Source organism: Bos taurus, chromosome 9 (genome assembly GCF_002263795.3).
Source record: "Bos taurus isolate L1 Dominette 01449 registration number 42190680 breed Hereford chromosome 9, ARS-UCD2.0, whole genome shotgun sequence".
NCBI classification, from domain to species: Eukaryota; Metazoa; Chordata; class Mammalia; order Artiodactyla; family Bovidae; genus Bos; species Bos taurus.
The window spans coordinates 36,645,937-36,665,553 of record NC_037336.1 but is presented as its reverse complement, the minus strand read 5'-3'; the positions used below and the strand labels follow the sequence as shown (position 1 = coordinate 36,665,553).

Sequence of the window (19,617 nt, the reverse complement as noted above, 5' to 3'; positions counted from 1 at the left end):
AACCAGAAAAACCCAAGAATAGGACCCAGCAACCTGGATTTTACCAAGTTCCCTGGGTAATTCAGATGCACAATAAAGTCTAAGAACCACTACTTCTTTAAAACATCAAATGGATATGGAAAGTAATTGTGCCTGTGTGAACAGTAAAATATGAAGCCAAAGGATTTGTGAAAGTGACTCCTGAATCATTTGAAAGTATGGTGTTTTGGTTAATGTTGTTCTCTATTCAGTCAGAACATAGAGATTTTTCTTTCTCATCTTTCTGAAGGAGGCTTTTGTACTTTAGAATTTGCTTTTATAACTAGATTTGGGAACTATAAGACATTTTATTTGAGACAGATACAGGAGACCACAATACTAATGAATAGGGCAGGGAGATAAACGTACACTGTCATTTTGCTTTACCTCTTTTTGATATATTCTTAAAAATAAACTGTCCATGGATAATTTGGACAACAGAACCAATATATTCTCCATCTTTTTTATACTTACCATCAGCATGATAATATCCATGATGAATCCAATGATTCTCAACCATGAATGCTTCCAAATCACTAAAGAGCTTTTAGAAAATATACTGACCTCAACTCCAATCTCGGAAATCCTGACTTGGTTGGCCTTATATGAGGCCAGGGCCACTGGTACACTTTCAAGAGCTCCCTAAGTGATTCTCATGTGAAGGTGGGGCTACGAAGCCCCATTTGCATCCTTCTTCACTGTTGGCAGTGACCTAAAAACCAAATTTCTGACCTCAGTCCTTATCTCCCTGTGGAACATGAAACTACCTCTCTTTACATGAGCAGAGATAATTTCAGTAACTAGGAAATCTTGGATAACTATCGAGTGAAAGGGCCTATACACAAAGTCACTCTATTTATATCAAGCAAAGATTAAAATATGTACAAGTAATTCAGGTTTCCAAACACTTTCTACCAGAAAATTGAAGCCAAATCACTGTTTCTTTGGCTTGAAAATTTGGATAATTAGCTTATCTCTCCACCTTGCTCTGGGGTATACATAAAGTCTATGGCAAAGGTAGTGCATTCTGCTGTTTGCTTGACCTCAGTAGAGAACAGGAGGGGAGGTAATCAATTTCTAATTTTATTTTGTGGGTGGAATTTTGATACAATCAAATCCAAAAGCCTTCAGTTTTTTGCTGGATGAATTTTCTTCTGAGAACATTAACTCTGGATCAGAATTCAGAAACAAAATGTTAATTCCTTTTCTGTACCCCCTCAAAACTCCTATTTATTTATTTATGCAACTCCTGTTATTTTTGTGACAATACTTTCTTTCCAGTATTTCCTCATGGCATGCTAAAGGATCTTTAGTTTTTGACCTTTTGATACGAAAACAGGCATTACAGCCATGCTTTGTGGCTCTTTTTTTCTTTGATTTAGGGAAGTGGCAAGAATGTGTGGAATAATCACAGAAGTTCATGTTTCCTCTTATAAACAAATGAAAAGGGCAACTCACCAGTTTCTCACTGACTTCAGGGACCTTTTATTTAAAAAGAATAAGAGAGAAGAAAATTTAGAAAATATTTAATTTTATGATATCCACAAAGACCACGATATTGAAGAGGATCCAACATTTATTTTCAAAGTCTCAGCAAAATTGTTCTATTATGTTTACCAGCAAGAAGATCTGAGACGGAATCTTAGTTCTAGTCATAAACTAACTGTGATTTAGGGAAAATTACCTAACTACCTTAAACCTTGTTTTGTATTCAGTAAAATGATCTTATATAGATCAAATTATATAATATGTATAAAGTATTTGCCCAGTACAAAATCAGTAAGTGGTAATTCATCATTATTAGTTCTCTGGGAAGACTCTCTGAAGCTAGCTTTGACTGCATTTCTCAAACTCTTCTCTGTCTACACCAAACTGAGGTATTAAACAATTAAGAAACAGAGTTTTGAGATGTTTCCATAGTAGATGAAGCCATTAAAAAACTGCTTTTAAGAAAGGAGGGAACTGGCAAACTCAAGAACCACAGGATATATGAAAACTGGATAAGCAGGTTTCTATATTGCAACATTCACTTTGGAGAAATAACCCATAAACATGAGGGTGATCAATCCAAATGGATCAGTAATTAACACGAGGGCTGTGTCATCAAGAAACTAAGGGAGCGTCTTTCTTCCTAATTCCATTGGATTCTACAGTGATTGGACTTTGAAACATTTGCACGACACATACACCTCAACAGACAGTACAGAGCAAGCCTCCCAGAGCACTGTCAGAACAGTCAGCTGCCCAGTGACCTACTGGTTCAGAGCCTCTGCGGGACCTTCCAAGCAAGCCGCAACCCCACTTCCTGCTACACTCCAGATCCTCCCCTGGGCTCACATTCCAAGCTGCCCTGACTCTTCCTCCCAGGGACTCCTCCAGGTCACAGCTTGAGGAATTCTACGGCTAGATGAAGACACTCTGAGAAGACTGCGGATGGGAAGTATTTTAACTCACAAACAAATCTGAAAGGGGGATGGGACTCTGTGCTCCCAGATGAAAGAGATTCAAGCTTGTGAATCACTGAAAATAGCAGGATATCAGACAAGAAGGGCCTTGTCCCAGAGTAATAGCCTTACTCAGAGATTAAAATAGGTCTGACCTTTGTCTCTGGGACTGTGTTGTCTCAGTCACATTTAGTTGCTCCAGCTGAGGGCTTCTGGAAACCTCCATATGTGTGTTGCGAAACTGCAACAGGGGGTGGTCTCTCCTTCAACACAGAGGAGCCACTTATTCAGGGCAGCACTTAACTGGAGCTTGTGACTTCTAAGCCAAGAAAATGGAGTTACTGAAATTCCAGTTGTCTTTTTTTCCTCTCAAATGAAATTAGACACAGAGAAACGTGACAGTCAAGGAAACTGAAGTTCTCCAGCCAACATTGAAGTTCCTTGGTCATCATCCATACATTTGCTTGCTTCTGGAGGGGCCTAAAGATCCCAGTCTTCTTGTGTGGCTTCTTTACTTAAAAAACTTATTCAGAGAGCCAACTATTGTCATGTTTGGGGACACAGAGGTGCAGCTCTGTTCAACAGGATCAACAGAACAGAAGGCAAGCTATTCATAAGAGGTCCCAAGATTAGGAAACTAGAAGCCTGTTTTCTAAGGCTACCTTGCCAATGAGTCACTGCCTCAATGTCAATTATTTCTCTATTTCTCAGTTTCACCTTCTATAAAGTAGAGATAATAATACCCATTCCTCCCTGGTTCCTCGGTATATTATGAAAATAAATTATTATATATGTGGGCCCTGGGGAGAAATGGCTTAAATCAAAGCATTATTTTACTATTTCTTACTGCCAAATAGTCTCCATGGTAATCATAGTTTTCTTTCACCAATAACCCATGCTACCTCTGGCCTGGTAACCTAAATGTCAAAATGTGGATATTGCATTGCAGGTTTTGAAGGCTTCTGTTCTTCAAAATTGTGCTTTTAATTCACCATGACACCCAATTTGCTTACTTCATTTTGCCAAACATCATTTTGCACAAGCAGGCTCTACTTGGAGCTGAAGTGAATGTTCAGATCTTTAAATCTGATGTAGATGAGCTAGGGATGTAAGCTCTCCATCTAAGAGGGTACCATCTCATAGACTGCTGCTGCTAAGTCAAGAATACTGGAGTGGGTTGCCATTTCCTTCTCCAATGCATGCATGCATGCTAAGTTGCTTCAGTCGTGTCCGACTCTGTGCGACGCCATAGATGGCAGCCCATCAGGCTCCTCTGTCCACAGGATTCTCTAGGCAAGAATACTGGAGTGGGTTGCCATCTCCTTCTCTGATATCATAGACAGTGGTGGTCATTTCCTATTCTGATTTACTGTTTCGTTGGTCTCTGATCTGGAAAGAACAAGGTAGTATTGCTTAACCATGTGTTGTATTCAAACCACAGCGACCACCAAGCATGATTTCAAAACTTGCTTGGAATGAGGTATAGCATGTGGCCCATGGCATCAGAGTCTAACATCCCTAAAACAGCTCTTTGTTATTTTATATTAAGAGTGACATGGTGCTTCCCTGGTGGCTCAGTGGTAAAGAATTTGCCTGTCAATGAAGAAGACATGAGTTTTATCCCTGATCAGGGAAGATCCCACATGCCACGAAGCAAATAAGCCCATGGGCCACAACTATTGAGCCTGTGCTCTAGAGCCCAAGCAGCAATTACCAAGCCCTTGCACCCTAGAGCCCCTGCTCCAAAATAAGAGAAGCCACTGCAAGCACATGGCAACCACAGAGAAGCCCCCACTCACCACAACTAGAGAAAAGCCTGTCCAGCAACAAAGACCCAGCAGTGTGTGTGTGTGCGCGCGTGCGTGCACACATGCACACATGCCTGTGCAAGTGCATGTTAGTCGCTCAATCACGTCTGACTCTTTGTAACCCCATTAAATATAGCTCCACAGGCTCCTCTGTCCATGGGATTCTCCAGGCGAGAATACTGGAGTGGGTTGCCATGCCCTTCTCCAGGTGATCTTCCCAATCCAGTGATGCAGCAACAAAGACCCAGCATAGCCAAAAATAAATAAATTAAAAAAAAAGAGTGACGAGTAACAAACTTGAAATTCTATTTTTAAAATTATCTTTTATTGTGGTAAAATACCCATAATTTTTTTCACATGCAGTTTTCTGGGATTAGGGTTAGGTATGTAATTTTGTCATCTTTTCTTTTTTTAAATTGAGGTTAAAAACACATAACAGAGAATTTACCATCTTAACCATTGTTAAGTATACAGTTCAGTGGCATTAAGTACATTCATATTGTGCAATTATCATCACCACTCATCTCCTGAACTTTTCTTCTTCGCAAACTGAAAGTTTGTACCCATTAAACAACAACTCTTCGTTTCCCTCTCAACCTAACCTTTGGTAACCACCATTCTACTTTCTATCTCTATGAATTTGGCTACTTTAGGTATCTTCTATAAATTAAGTTATGTAGTATTTGTCTTTTTGTGACTGGCTTATTTCACTTAGCACAGTGTTCTCAAAGTTCATCCAAGTCATCACATGTGTCAGAAAGTCCTTCTTTTTTAGGGCTGAGTAATACTTCATGCAAAGAGTTGACTCACTGGAAGAGACGCTGATGCTGGGAGGGATTGGGGGCAGGAGAAGTAGGGGACGACAGAGGATGAGATGGCTGGATGGCATCACCAACTCAATGCACCTGAGTTTGAGTGAACTCCGGGAGTTGGTGATGGACAGGGAGGCCTGGTGTGCTGCGATTCATGGGGTCGCAGAGTCAGAAACGACTGAGTGAACTGAACTGAATGTTTCATTGTATGGATATATCACATTTTGTTTATCCATTCATTCATCAATGGACTAGCAGCTTCTCCCTCTTGGCTATTATGAATAATGCTTCTATGAATATGGGTGCCCAAATGTCTCCTCTCTGCTTTCAATTCTCTTAGGCGTATGCGCAGAAGTGGAGTTGCTGGATCATGTATTAACTCTTTTTTAAATTTTTTTAGGATCTGTCATAATGTTTTCCATAGTGGCTGCACCATTTTACATTCTCACTGATGGTACACAAAGGTTCCAATGTCTCCACATTCACCAACACCTGTTATTTTCTATTGTTTTAATAGTAGCCATCCTAATGGCTATGCTGAAATTCTATTTTTGATAAGAGAGTAAGAGATAGAGGTGCCATGAAACAGGGTACAAGGCATTCTCATATGGAGATTTCTCTTGGACAGAGCAATAAGGACTAAAATAGAATGACTAAGGGCCATCTCAGAGAATTGTACTTCTTGGATACCTTTGCTCTGACTGGAGAGGAAGTGTATAAAAATGCCTACAAAGGATGTTGGGGGTTTCCATGCCAGCTCTAACTCAGCAAGAGAAAACTGAGTCCGAGAAGAGAACAATGGTGTTCTCTTGTATCTACTTGTACCACACATTTGGCATACAAATGTTCTGCATGACGAGATGCATTTCAGTGTTTCCCCATTTCACACAGTTTTACTATAAAATTTCCAGATTATTGACAGAAGCAGATAAGCCACTGAAGGAAGAGTAGGAGGGGTCTTCTCAGGAACTGAGCAAGGGAATGGAGAAAACAGTATGTATGGCTAACCCTGGTCAAAGGCAGAAATTAAAAGAATGAGATGGGAAGTTAAGCCTAGAAAAACTCTCTTGCTTCTGCTCTTCCCATCAGCAACCCAAAACAATCACCAATAGGATGGAACATCAGTTCTTTGTTCTACTCCTCACTTCCCTTTGCAAAATGCTGATGTTCTGTTGTGCTGCCCCACGGGCCTGATACTAGCCAGCTACTCTCCAATACCCATAGTCTTCTGAGAGATTTCACCCATCCTCCATTCTCTCTTCTAGTTAGACATTCAAAATATATATTGGATATCTGCAAGTCATGGAATATTTTTAACATTTTTTCCCCTAAAATTGTACTCAAAGCAAAATTCCTATCTTCCACAATAGTGAACCCAGGACAGGGAAATGGGAACAGTGTGCTCCAGGTGCAGGCAAGTCATTATTGTCTGTAGAGAATTATAAAATTTGAAAATATTAAGAATTTTTCAATAATAAACCAAAAGAAATAAGCTCAAAGGCATACTGCTTTCTATTTTCCCTATGCTCTGTCAACTCTAAACAAAGTCAATGATAAAATACTCCTCCCACTTAAAACACCTTTTGTTCGTCAAAGTTCTAAACAATTGCTGTGGTTACTGCTGAGTTTTAATAATACATATTGTATATTATCACCCTGCTTATTTAACTTATATGCAGAGTACATCATGAGAAACGCTGGACTGGAAGAAGCACAAACTGGAATCAAGATTGCTGGGAGAAATATCAATAACCTCAAATATGCAGATGACACCACCCTTATGGCAGAAAGTGAAGAGGAACTAAAAAGCCTCTTGATGAAAGTGAAAGTGGAGAGTGAAAAAGTTGGCTTAAAGCTCAATATTCACAAAAGGAAGATCATGGCATCTGGTCCCATCACTTCATGGGAAATAGATGGGGAAACAGTGGAAACAGTGTCAGACTATTTTTTGGGCTCCAAAATCACTGCAGAGGGTGACTGCAGCCAGGAAATTAAAAGACGCTTACTCCTTGGAAGGAAAGTTATGACCAACCTAGACAGCATATTCAAAAGCAGAGACATTACTTTGCCAACAAAGGTCTGTCTAGTCAAGGCTATGGTTTTTCCAGTGGTCATGTATGGATGTGAGAGTTGGACTGTGAAGAAGGCTGAGCGCTGAAGAATTGATGCTTTTGAACTGTGGTGTTGGAGAAGACTCTTGAGAGTCCCTTGGACTGCAAGGAGATCCAACCAGTCCATTCTAAAGGAGATCAGTCCTGGGTGTTCTTTGGAAGGAATGATGCTAAAGCTGAAACTCCAGTACTTTGGCCACCTCATGTGAAGAGTTGTCCCATTGGAAAAGACTCTGATGCTGGGAGGGATTGGGGGCAGGAGGAAAAGGGGACGACAGAGGAGAGATGGCTGGATGGCATCACCGACTCGATGGACATGAGTCTGAGTGAACTCTGGGAGTTGGTGATGGACAGGGAGGCCTGGCATGCTGTGATTCATGAGGTCACAGACAGTCAGACACAACTGAGTGACTGAACTGAACTGAACTGAATCTTCATATTATATAAAGCATCATTTATAAATAAACACTGTAATCTGGAACCTCCACTTGTACACCCAGAGACTCAGCTGTCCACATGCTTTTTTTTAATTTTTTAATTGAAAAATAACTGCTTTACAGAATTGTGTTGGTTTCTGCCAAACATCAACATGAATCAGCCATAGATATAGAGAATAAGTTCAAAATGGTTTGGAATCCTTTGAGCTTGCCTGGATGGCAGTTAGCAACTCCAATTCCTATGGTACTACAGCTTCAAGTGTTTGGAATAGTCAAAACAAACAATGCTTGTAAGGACAAAGAAGGAAAACTTGAGTTACTTCAATCCTCCCTTTGGAAGTCATGGAGTACATGGCAGTATAAAATATTTTCCTTTTTCCCAAGAAATCATTAATGTCTTATACTTTATAAAACCAAAATATTTTTGTTCTATAACATTTGCTTTTATTTTTAATTTACTTGCATGATTATATATTGTTTAATGAAAGTTTATTGTTTATGTTTTTCTTTTGGCTGTTATTCATTTCATAGCACAAATCTTACTGAAATACATCTTTCATATAAGGGTATTAAAAATGATAGGCACTGGGTGTCAAAAATACTAGATACATGGCTGCTTTACTCGTTTTTTCTTAATTGGCACATACTTCATCATTAAATTATCCAACAAAACACCTGACATCTGCCAGGCACAGGCTCAATCATAGATACACAAAGACCCATAAAGGCCAGATCAAGCCTCAAGGTTGGTGTCTCTGGGATACAGCAAATCGAAACGTCCCAATTTATGGCTACAGTATGAAGTCGAACTGAACATACTGATCCAAGTCTAACTTACTGGAGAAGTTCTAGACAATCCAATACCAAACTGATCAGGTTGCTTATTTCATTCATTTTCCCATATATGAGAGACCTAGCATTTGCCTAAAAGAAAGGGCCTAATATTTTTTACACCTACTTAAAAGAATATATATGAACCTCTTATAATCCAGTTCTGTGATTATGTTTAAGAATTGCCCACTTATCATTATGCTTCCTTCAGTTCAGTTTAGTTCAGTCGCTCAGTCGTGTCCGACTCTCTGCGACCCCATGAATTGCAGCACGCCAGGCCTCCCTGTCCATCACCAACTCCCGGAGTTTATTCAGACTCACTTCCAATCAAGTCAGTGATGCCATCCAGCCATCTCATCCTCTGTCATCCCCTTCTCCTCCTGCCCCCAATCCCTCCCAGCATCAGAGTCTTTTCCAATGAGTCAACTCTTCACATGAGGTGGCCAAAGTACTGGAGTTTCAGCTTTAGCATCATTCCTTCCAAAGAACACCCAGGACTGATATCCTTTAGAATGGAATGCTTCCTTAGGCCATGTCAATAAGCACACAAAAAATAAAGCAGACCCATGCATGGCAAACATAAATGAACCTAATTCCTTTTAATTATTATGAGTATTCCTATCAAAAAAGCATTCTGCAAACTTCTGTGAAGAACTATACGGGTGGTCCAAGGGGTAAAAGAATGAAATTGAGCAAAACAAAAGTTTAGATTAAAAATTAGGTAAAAAATGTACCTGCAACAAATCGCATTTTTCTGAGGAATAAACTCCTAGGGGAACCTGTAATGGCCCCAGCATTTGTGTACATTATTCTAAACGAGGATGGAAGTTATTTGAGGATATTCTGTAAGGCAAGTAGCTTGTATTGGAAAAGAAAAAAGAAAAGGACCTAATTTTCCACCTGTAATTTTCATAATTCTGCCTTGACTGGCCTCATCACACATAATACCTGACAATTTGAGTATAAGAGACTTAAAAAACACAAAAATGAACTTTGGCCAACACTTTAAGGCAAGAGTAAAAGGACTCTAAATGGAAACATTCTTGACAATAAAAATCAGACTTAAAATTATGATAAGGCACTCATACTTATTTCATATACATTTATAGACTTATTCAGTGTGCGTTAAGATCAAAATTCAAATGTATTTCCACGTGCTCATCACTGCCTCAACATCTCCATCACTGCAACTGATTCTGACACTTCTGGTTGCAAGTTAAAACCCATTTTTTATGCTGAGACAGGAAATACCACTCAGCACTGGAATACTTACGAAAATCAGGACACTTTCAAAGATGTAATGCAGGAAATCAACATGAGAGAATATTCAAATAATCACAATGTGCCTAACATTTAAAAAAACTTTCAACATTTTCTTCCTCTTTGAAACAAATGTTGAAGCAAAGCTTTCCGTGTTTCAAAACCAACATCCATGGACTCTCAAAATGGCAAGTCTCACATGTGCATTATTCCTTCTCTTCACACTACATTTCCCTGGCCTGATGTGAGGTTTCCAGGGCTTTAAAGATGGCCTATAGAGCACAACTCTGTATTCATGCTTAAAATTCCATCTTGTGGAGCAGACAGAAAGTAATACTGGCCATTAACATCAACAATTTGCTCCTTTGAGTTACTACTATGTGTGGGGAAACTAGGATACCAAGAGACAGGCAACCTGTTTGCAGTTCTTGAGAGGATTACAGGTAGGTGGGGAGAGGCGATGTAATCTAACATAAATAATAATGCAATGTGACCTGTGTTTCCTTACCTATAAAATATATATAACAGTACTTACCTGGTGGTAAAGGATTAGAAGGAATGATTACTGCAAAGAATTCAGCACAGTGCTTGGCACACAAATACTGTATCAAAGGTATTGACCCAAAGGTCAGGAGATTTGCCAGATAAGTAAATTTTTTAAATACCTGGAGCTGAGGAAAAGCAGAGGTCAAGGAGAGGTGAGACTGTCTGTGGGAATTTAGGAAAGTTTCTTGGACAAAGCAGGACTTAAACTGGGCCTTGAAAAATGCAGAAGACCAAACCAAAGGCAAAAAAGTCCCCATTCACTTCCAAAAATGGCAACTGGCAGGGCTATCTAAGGTGATGGCACATTCTTACAAACTTCTTTCTTGAGTGATCGTATGGCTTGATTTCCTGGATATTTTAAACCTGTTTTTCCAGGTAAGTACAAACATCAGAGCATTAGCTCATTTATAATTTAGTCCAAATTCAACTTTTTGCCATTTCAAAACTCTGTAGCACAACTGAAGAGCACTCATCAGCCAATATTTCCTGAAAGACGTCTGGGGGCAATACCTGAAGATCCTTAGAGAACAACAGGGAATGGGGGTTTCAGAGTGGACTTAGACTACTTTTTTAACAGAAGTCAAAGCAAACCAGGTAATTCTATTCTAGTCAGTATGGACCAGTGACAGCCCCACACCCTTTGAGTCAGTGGGAAATAGTTTCTTAACTCCACTTTTGGGAAATGCTGCTAGTGATTCAGCACTAAGGGCTGGTTCACTGGGACATCATAGGCACATTTCCCTCATAGCCTCCCCAGCCCCCTGGGTGAGAGGCAAGTTTCCCAGGCTCCAGGGTTACCGTCAAGTCCTGCTGCTACAATTGGAAAGTATGTCAGAGGGTCAACGGCAGTCTTTCCTTTAGCAACATGACTGAGGCTCTAGAAGTCTCTTTGAGTAGATACTGCATTATTTATCATCTAAACTGGGAACTTTTTGAGAATAAAGTGTGGCACTATTAATAACTGTGCTACAACAGCAGATGTAAATGCAGAATGTCCCAGGCAAACTGGATATATGATCATCCTGTCTCAGGGTCCTGGGTCCCTGCACGCTAGAAATACTGTATTAATTATCTTTGCCCTAGAAGCCTCATATGCACTGTAGAGGTCAGACAACCCGGAAACTCCCTGAGGCAACTTTTAAGAGAGACTTCCAAGGAAAGGGACTAACCTATCTCCATCTTCATCAGATGATGAGAACAGGACCTGAATTCCAGGAAGAAATGTCATTGAAAAACAAAAATACCTAATATTTATCAACCACTTACTGTGTATTGGCCACCTTATAAAAAGTCTCTTTTAATCCAGACTTCTAGTACCTCCATTTTACCTCCAAGGTGCAACAGCTTTAAAATGCTGAAAGAATCTATGTTTCCTACCCTTGAATCTTGCTACCATCAATAGAGTACAGTGGAAGTGACACTATGCAACTTCTGGGGCCAGATTATAAAGGGCCAAGCAGCTTCCACTTGGTTTGCTGAAACACACACGTTGGATCCCTGAGCCGCTTGGCAAAATGTCCAGCTACCAGCAGAAACCATTCTGATCCATCAGCCTGGGCACCAGACTTGTGAGAAGTCATCTTAGAAATGAATCCTCTGGACCCAGCATAGAACTGTCCCCACTGACCCTTTTCTGAATCTGGACCCACAAAATCTGGTTTTAAAATAGTTCTTGTTTTATATCACTAAGTTCTGAGCCTGTATTCTAGAGCCCCAGAAGCTGCAACTCTGAGCTCATGTGCTGCAACTACTAAAGCCCGCATGCCAGAGAGCCTGTGCTCTACAATCAGAGAAGTCACTCTGATGAGAAGCCTGTGCACCACGACTAGAGAGTGGCCCCCATTCACCACAACTAGAGAAAAAGCCCAAGTAGCAGTGAAGACCCAACACAATCAAAAATAAATAAATAAAATTATATATATATACAATATATAATCAGGCAATAAGAGAGAATTCAAATCCAGAAACCTTGGATTCAAAAAACACTCATTCAATGACTTTTTTGTATATATACAATTACTTGTCGTAGCTGACATAGGAAGTTCAGAGAAGAAAGTGATGAGAGATGAATTTGGAGAGAAAACAAGAATCTATCAAGTTATAGATTTTCTTATAAACCACATTAATGAATCTGGAGCAATAAGGAAGCCATTGAGAAATTTTAAAGCAACAGAATGTTGTACTCAGCTCTGTGTTTTAAAGGGATCACACTGGTGTTTATAGGGAAGAAGATCTTAAAGGCAACAAGATCTGTAGCATTTAGGAACCTGTTAAAGTAATTCAATCAAGAAATAAGTGAACAGCAGCAGCAGAACAGAAGAGGAAGAAGCAGGGGTAAAATGAAGAAACAGTAGCTAGACTGAGGACAACTGTTGAACGTTATTCCCTAGTTCCACAAAGATATTCTATAATCATTCTACCACATTTGGAGGCAGAAAAATTGAAAGACAGGTAAAATGATAAGGAAATACTTCTAGAGGGGCACTGTACTGACTTCTCAGGGCTACAATTGCCAAGTAAACTGAAAACTACAGCTGCTTTCAGTTTTCTTCTCTTTCTTGAAGATGGTGGAGGAGGAACAAAGCAAAATAGGAAGATCAGTTTTAAAGAATCACTTTGAGAAAATGTAACTATATTGTCAGTAATGAGAGTCAGGTTCCTCACTGTCAAAGAAAGTAAAAGAAATGAGAAAGCTAGAAATAACCCGGAGATTATGAACTGGAATTGGAAATACTAGGTGAAATTGTAGTTTTAGATAATAGATAGATATAGATTAGTGTACATAAATAATAATTATATGTGCATCATATATATACATACACATAAATATATATGCATACCTATATATGCATCTGTATATGTATATCAATACATATAGAATTTCAGCTCTGTTTCCCAAGAGAGTCTAGAAGCAATGACACTCCAGTAGTAATGAGTACTCTGAAAGCACATTTTGGCTTCCAATACCATTCTCCACTGAAAGGAACCAGGACTCCTTAGATAAACAACTGATCCCAGCACTTGGGTGAAGAAGATACAATATGGGCTTGGGTTATCTTTTTTGTCATAGAAAGTAAGGAAGTGTTCAAAGAATGATATAAACACTATCAAAAAGACTTGGGAGCAAGTTTACAAAGGTTCCAACTGGCCAATTCTGGAAAACTGAGCATCAGAATAATGATAGTAACAGATCACAATCCACTGAATAAAACAGGAATCCATAAATCTATACTGATATAAATAATTACATGAATAAATAAATGAAGGAGAAGGGGAAAATCTATTCAATCCAAGAATGCCAACTGATAAACAAATGGAAATAGAAAATCATCATTTGACAGTCATATAAAAGTCATTAATTCAGGCAGGAATCAGGAAAGGATGCCAAAGCTGGTGAGTGAAGGCTTAAAGACTTTGAGGCTATTGGCATAGGTTTGAACTATCTCAACATAAAATCTTTATCAATTACAAAGGGGAGAAATGGTGATTTTAAGGTGGAGAAGGCTGGCAATTGACTGAGTGCTCTAGGTTGCCATCACTTGGGGTGGGATGGGTGCTCATCCTGAGCCTCCATAATGTGATCAACTTGGGAAGGGCACAGCATCATTTCTGATGAATGAATGAATGATCTGAATCTGGTCATAAGAAAACCTCATAAAAGGCCCAGGTTGAGGGACATGCTATCAAATGAAATGTCTATACTCTTCAATCTATCAATGTCATGAATCCATGACTAAGATTAAGGAAAAACTAAGGAAATGCTCCAAATTAAAGAAAACTAAAGAGTGGTAAAAATAACCACAATGCATGATTCTGGATGTTAAAGGAAAAAGCTGCTATTGCAAAAGCTGTCAAAATTTGAATGGGGTCTGTGGACTAAAAGGTAGTGTGTATCAATTTCTTAATTTGGAGGATTATTTGGGATTAGGAGGAGAATATCTTTGTTTTTAAGAAATGTGCACTAGAGTTTTCAGTATTGTGTCTACATGAGATATGGAAATATTTTGAACTGTCCATGCAAATTTTCTGTAAGTTTGAAATAGTTATTTTTTTAAAGTCTTAAATAAAAGTTTTTCATAATTTGGAGGAAGTAATTTGCAACACAGATGGAAAAAATAAAGTACACAGAGCTTCCTTCATAACAGGAGCTAAAATAAAAGGGTTTTAATTCATTATTAAAAAAATTAAGTGCCATTCCATAGCATTTCACATGTGCCTCACACCAAACTCTATGAAAATGACTAAATATAGATGATAAAATGCTTTGTAGTTTTGATTCACAGGTATCACTGGAATTTGAATAAGTAAAAAGAAAACTAAGGTTATAATTTTCAAACTTTCTGAAAATTCCTGGTGATTCATCTGTTTTATAAACATTGAGCTCACATGTCATTATAAAAATATGCTTTCAAATAAAAAAATATGATAAAAATACATTCAATAACACATAGATTTATAATTTAGAAAGAAAACCCATACTACACTGAAATACATTCTATACCAAATAAGAAACCACCAATACATTCACTTGAGCCACTTTTTCTTGACACCTCTATACAGATATTTGAATTTATTGCAAATGTGTCATTTTTTAACAATTAATAAATGTGCCTGAATTTCTTCTTTTTATTCCAGAGAGATTCTGGCTGTATAAAAAGTGCAAATTCAGATACTAATTCTTAACAGTATGAACTGTAACGTTTCTTGAGTCAATTTTACTTTTCAAATAAAAATACAGAAAACAATTGGATAGTAAAAACAATATAAGCCTGCAACTATCTTTTCTAACTCTTGTTTTATAATCTTTTCTAACTCTTGATTTTGAGTACCAATGTTCATAGGAACAGTCTCTTAACATGACTGATTTAATAGTAAGCAAACGGTATAAACTGATCTTACAACTGGTATATTGTTTTCATTTATTTTATTATTTTACTTATTTATTTTTGGCCATGTCTTATGGCATGTGGGATTTCAGTTCCCCAATCAGGGATCATACCTGTGCTCCCTGCAGTGGAAGCACAGAATCTTAACCACTGGACCACCAGTGAAGTCCTTCATCTGTTAAATGCTAATTTTTTTTAATAGATGTTTAAGGAAGAGAGTTCTGCAAAAAAAGAAAAGAAAAAAAAATTAAAAACAACAGTGAAAGATATTGTTTTAAAATATGTTGTGAGACAAGGTACATTCTTCTTTAATTTTGTTAGGTGATCAACAAGAACAAAATAGAAAAGACAGGTCATTCTGGAAAAGTGGGCTCCTATCTTTTAAATGGCATATTTTGCCAGATAATCTGGAAGACGGTGGAGTTAATGACTGATAATGAAACACAACTGTATGTCATATGACGTCTTTAGCTTCTTTGTAATACAAAAACCTACCTTGTTTCAGTTAAAGCCAATTTTGATTAGCTGTAAATAGATTTTTTTACTGTTGATCTTTAGCAAGTTATGTTATCTTTCTAACCAGTGCTTATCTTATGTTTAAAAAGGGGGTAGCAGTTCTAGAATATTGTGAGAATTAAATAAGCCATGAAAGAATTTCTAGCATAATGTCTGCCCCAAATACAGTTTGCTCTAAAATCATTGTGAAAGCAACTTAATGATTCATACTTAATGAAACATTATTTACATTTAACTATGGGTATAAATACTTACCTATTTGTTTTTTTTAATTAATGAGATGAACGTTATTTAGAATTGTCCTTGTTTTTTTAAGGGAAGAGTAGAGCAGAAGAATAGGCCTGTGATTTCAGAAGTGCTGGAGGATGACTCTGAGTAGAGTGATCCAGAGCTTAATCCACTTTCCCTGATGAGGTCATCCGTACAATAGAGAAAGCAACTGCTTGTTTGTAAAGTGATCAGATTCAAAGTACCAGGCATTGTCTGTTGAAATATTTCTTTTCACTTGTAGATCTCCAATCTTTGCCTTTATATGCAGCCTGACAAGTGAAGTGAAATGCCAATAGACTTCTCTCAACAAACTAAGAGGGGATAGAGCAGAGAAGAAAAGGAATGTAGTTAGAGAAAGGGTCCAGGACTTCACACAGATGACACCCACTTAGGAAAAAACAAACAAACTTTAGCCTCAGCAGAAGCAAGACAAGCCAGAGGGCTTCCCACAGTCAAAAACTGGGATCTATCCCAGGCTAGATCCAATTAATAAAACAAACTAATCCTGATTGGTTCACCCATCTTACCTAGAAACAAAGTCAACTGCTTAGAGTTCACCTAATTGTTCACATGTCGTTAAATAATTATCCAAGAACACCAAGTACATCAAAACCATCTTTAATGTGTGTAAATGTGTAATCATTTTTAAAAAACAATAACTGGCAAGGGGTTTCCCTGGTGGCTCAATGGTAAAGAATCTGCCTGCCAATGCAGCGGCCACTGGCTCGATCACTGATTAGGGAAGATCCCAAATGCCTCAGAACAACTAAGCCTGTATGCCACAACTATTGAGCCTGGTGCTCTAGAGTCCAGGGACCACAACAAGAGAAGCCACTGCAATGAAAAGCCCAACCACCGCAACTAGAGAGTAGCCCCCGCTCACTACAACTGGAGAAAAGCCCACGCAGCAGTGAGGACCCAGCACAGCCAAAAATTTTAAAAAAACAAACAAAAAACACAGTAACTAGCAAGATTATTGATATATTATCCATACTTCCTCAGTTAATTGCCACTGCTTCCCCCATACTATGGGCTTCCCTGGTGGCTCAGATGGTAAAGATTCTGCCCGCAATTCAGGAGACTCAGGTTCAATCCCTGGGTCAGTAAGATTCCCTGGAGAAGAGAATGGCTTCCCACTCCAGTACTCTTGCCTGGAGAATTCAATGGACAGAGGAACCTGGCGGGCTACAGTCCATGGAGTTGAAGAGTAGGACACTACTGAGCAACTAACACTTCCATTTTCCCACAAACTATTCCCTCAACTCTGCCACTAGCATTAGAAAACAACTAGCTGCTCTTTCAACTACAAAATTCTCATAAGCATTGCCTGCCTTTCCCCAGGTCTTTATTTTTTTGGCCTTGACTCTCCCTTCCCCTATTTTTAAGCATGCAAAGAGATTCAGTAGAGCACAGGGCACTGAAAAGAATCCATGAATGTTGTGTGACCTTAAACACATCAGAAAATGTTCATCTGAAAAATATGTATAATTTCTATCTCATAAGGATAGAGAATTAAGGAAGTTAATCCATGTAAATTTTTTAGAATAGGACAGCACAAGACAGGTACTGTTTCAACTGGGGAATCACACATCCCTCTTTCCTCGAGCTGGTCCCATTTATGACTGTTGCCTCAACTTCCCAATTACTTTGCCATTTGTCATTCTCAGGAGGTCCTGGTTTGGATGAAAATTCATGTGTACAACCTGTGTGAAAATGGTGATTATTGTTATTAGTAAACTAAAAAATTTTAGTAGTTTATTCTTGATTGCAAATGGTAAAGTTAGTAGTAGTAGTAGTAGTAAACTGTAATCACTTTTAGTAGGTTACTCTTGACTACAAATGCACATATATGTTGAGATATTAATACATGTTGAGATATTCCAGAATCATTATAGTGATAAAAAGAACTAATTCTTTTTAGAACATTTACTTGCTGTATGATTTGAAGGAAGTTATCTCAACTTTCTTAAACTCAAATCCTCTGCAGTAAAACCAGATAATACATAGTCTCTGAACTCAACTGCTGTAAGAATCCAATAACATAGTATATATGAAAATACTTTGTCAATTATAGCACTTGATACAAATGAAACATAATTCTTAGACTAAAAATTGAATTAAAATATCATGTTTCCATAAACGCCATATTTAGAAGATGTCTTAATATTTCTACAAGGCTTCTATGTAGCTGGGCCTTCCCAAGTGGCTCTGTGGTAAAGAATCTGCCTGGAATGCAGGAGACACAGGTTCGGTCCTTGGGTCAGGAAGATCCCCTTAAGGAGGAAATAGCAACCCACTCCAGTATTCTTACTGGGATAATCCCATGAACAGAGCAGCCTGGCGGGCTAGAGTCTATGGAGTTGCAAAGAGTCAGACTTGACTGTGCAACTAAGCATGCATGCTTACACATCGCTATGTACCTAAAAGTATAAATGTACTACTAGATTTACGATCCTTTTTTTTAAAAAGCATTAAAAGATCAAAATGACCTGTTTGCTCAACCATGCACTAAAAACTCTTTAACAGTACTTCCTACTTCTTTACTTGCTCCGGGTGCTTGAATAGGCACAACAGAATCAGTCAAGTGCATGGTTTCAAGTCTTTGCCATTAATGAGCTGAACAGCATTAAGCAAATTCCTTAATGAATCTGGGTCTCAATGGGGTAATGTTATCACCTATTTTAACAAAATTATGAGCTATAAGTAAGATCATGATTATAAAAGTCTTAGCACACACACACAAAAAGTCTCAGCACAGTGACCTTGCTGTGCCTGATATACAGGAAAATCTGAATGTTACCTATTGAATAAATTTTTTAATTTTTATTTTACACTGGAATATAGTTGATTTACAGTGTTGTGTTAGATTCAGTTGTACAGCAAAGTGATTCCGTTTTTTGTATGTAATTTTAGCATACTGTTATACATAGTTCTTAGCAAAGCACAGTGGCACCCCACTCCAGTACTCTTGCCTGGAAAATCCCATGGATGGAGGAGCCTGGTAGGCTGCAGTCCATGGGGTCCCTGAGGGTCGGACACGACTGAGCGACTTCCCTTTCACTTTTCACTTTCATGCATTGGAGAAGGAAATGGCAACCCACTCCAGTGTTCTCGCCTGGAGAATCCCAGGGACGGGGGAGCCTGGTGGGCTGTCGTCTTTGGGGTCGCACAGAATCGGACACTACTGAAGTGACTTAGCAGTAGCAGTAGCAGCAAAGCACTGAGGTCAGTTCAATCTCTCTATTTTAGAATGCATTTTATCATTGTAGAGTAGGAGGAGGCCAACAAACAGATGACTTAGTTCCTGACCCTAAAAAAATTCTACACTGTATCTTAAGGTTGGCAAGAGGGCAGCTGTTAACTGAGGTCAGCAAATGTTAACAATACTCTGTGCAGAATACTCTGTTAGGCACAGTGAAATATAAGAAAATGAGTAAAAGTTCAATGAAAATTATAATACTGAGGTCTCATGAAGATAAGCCCATGGACAATGACCTTTTGGACTCACTCTGAAGGTCAGGACAGGCAGGGAGAAGGCAAGAACAATCTAGGTGGGGCTGGAGAAAGAAATAAGAATTTATTTCCAGACATTTAGCTGACTGTTGGAGTTAAAGTGCATATATGAACTACTGGTGTGAAATTTAAAAACAAGACAATCAATTTTTAAAGTCTCTGTAA

General features: G+C 38.5%; 1 long non-coding RNA gene across 1 annotated transcript; it reads right to left on the bottom strand.

The window, feature by feature from the left end:
* Nucleotides 1-15,176: 15,176 nt before the first annotated feature.
* Nucleotides 15,177-17,579, bottom strand: LOC132346221 (uncharacterized). The gene is made up of 2 exons (XR_009496008.1): nt 15,925-17,579; nt 15,177-15,374 (listed from the first exon to the last, which is right to left on the bottom strand). It is a non-coding gene; the product is annotated as an uncharacterized lncRNA (long non-coding RNA).
* Between the last annotated feature and the right edge of the window lie 2,038 nt (nt 17,580-19,617).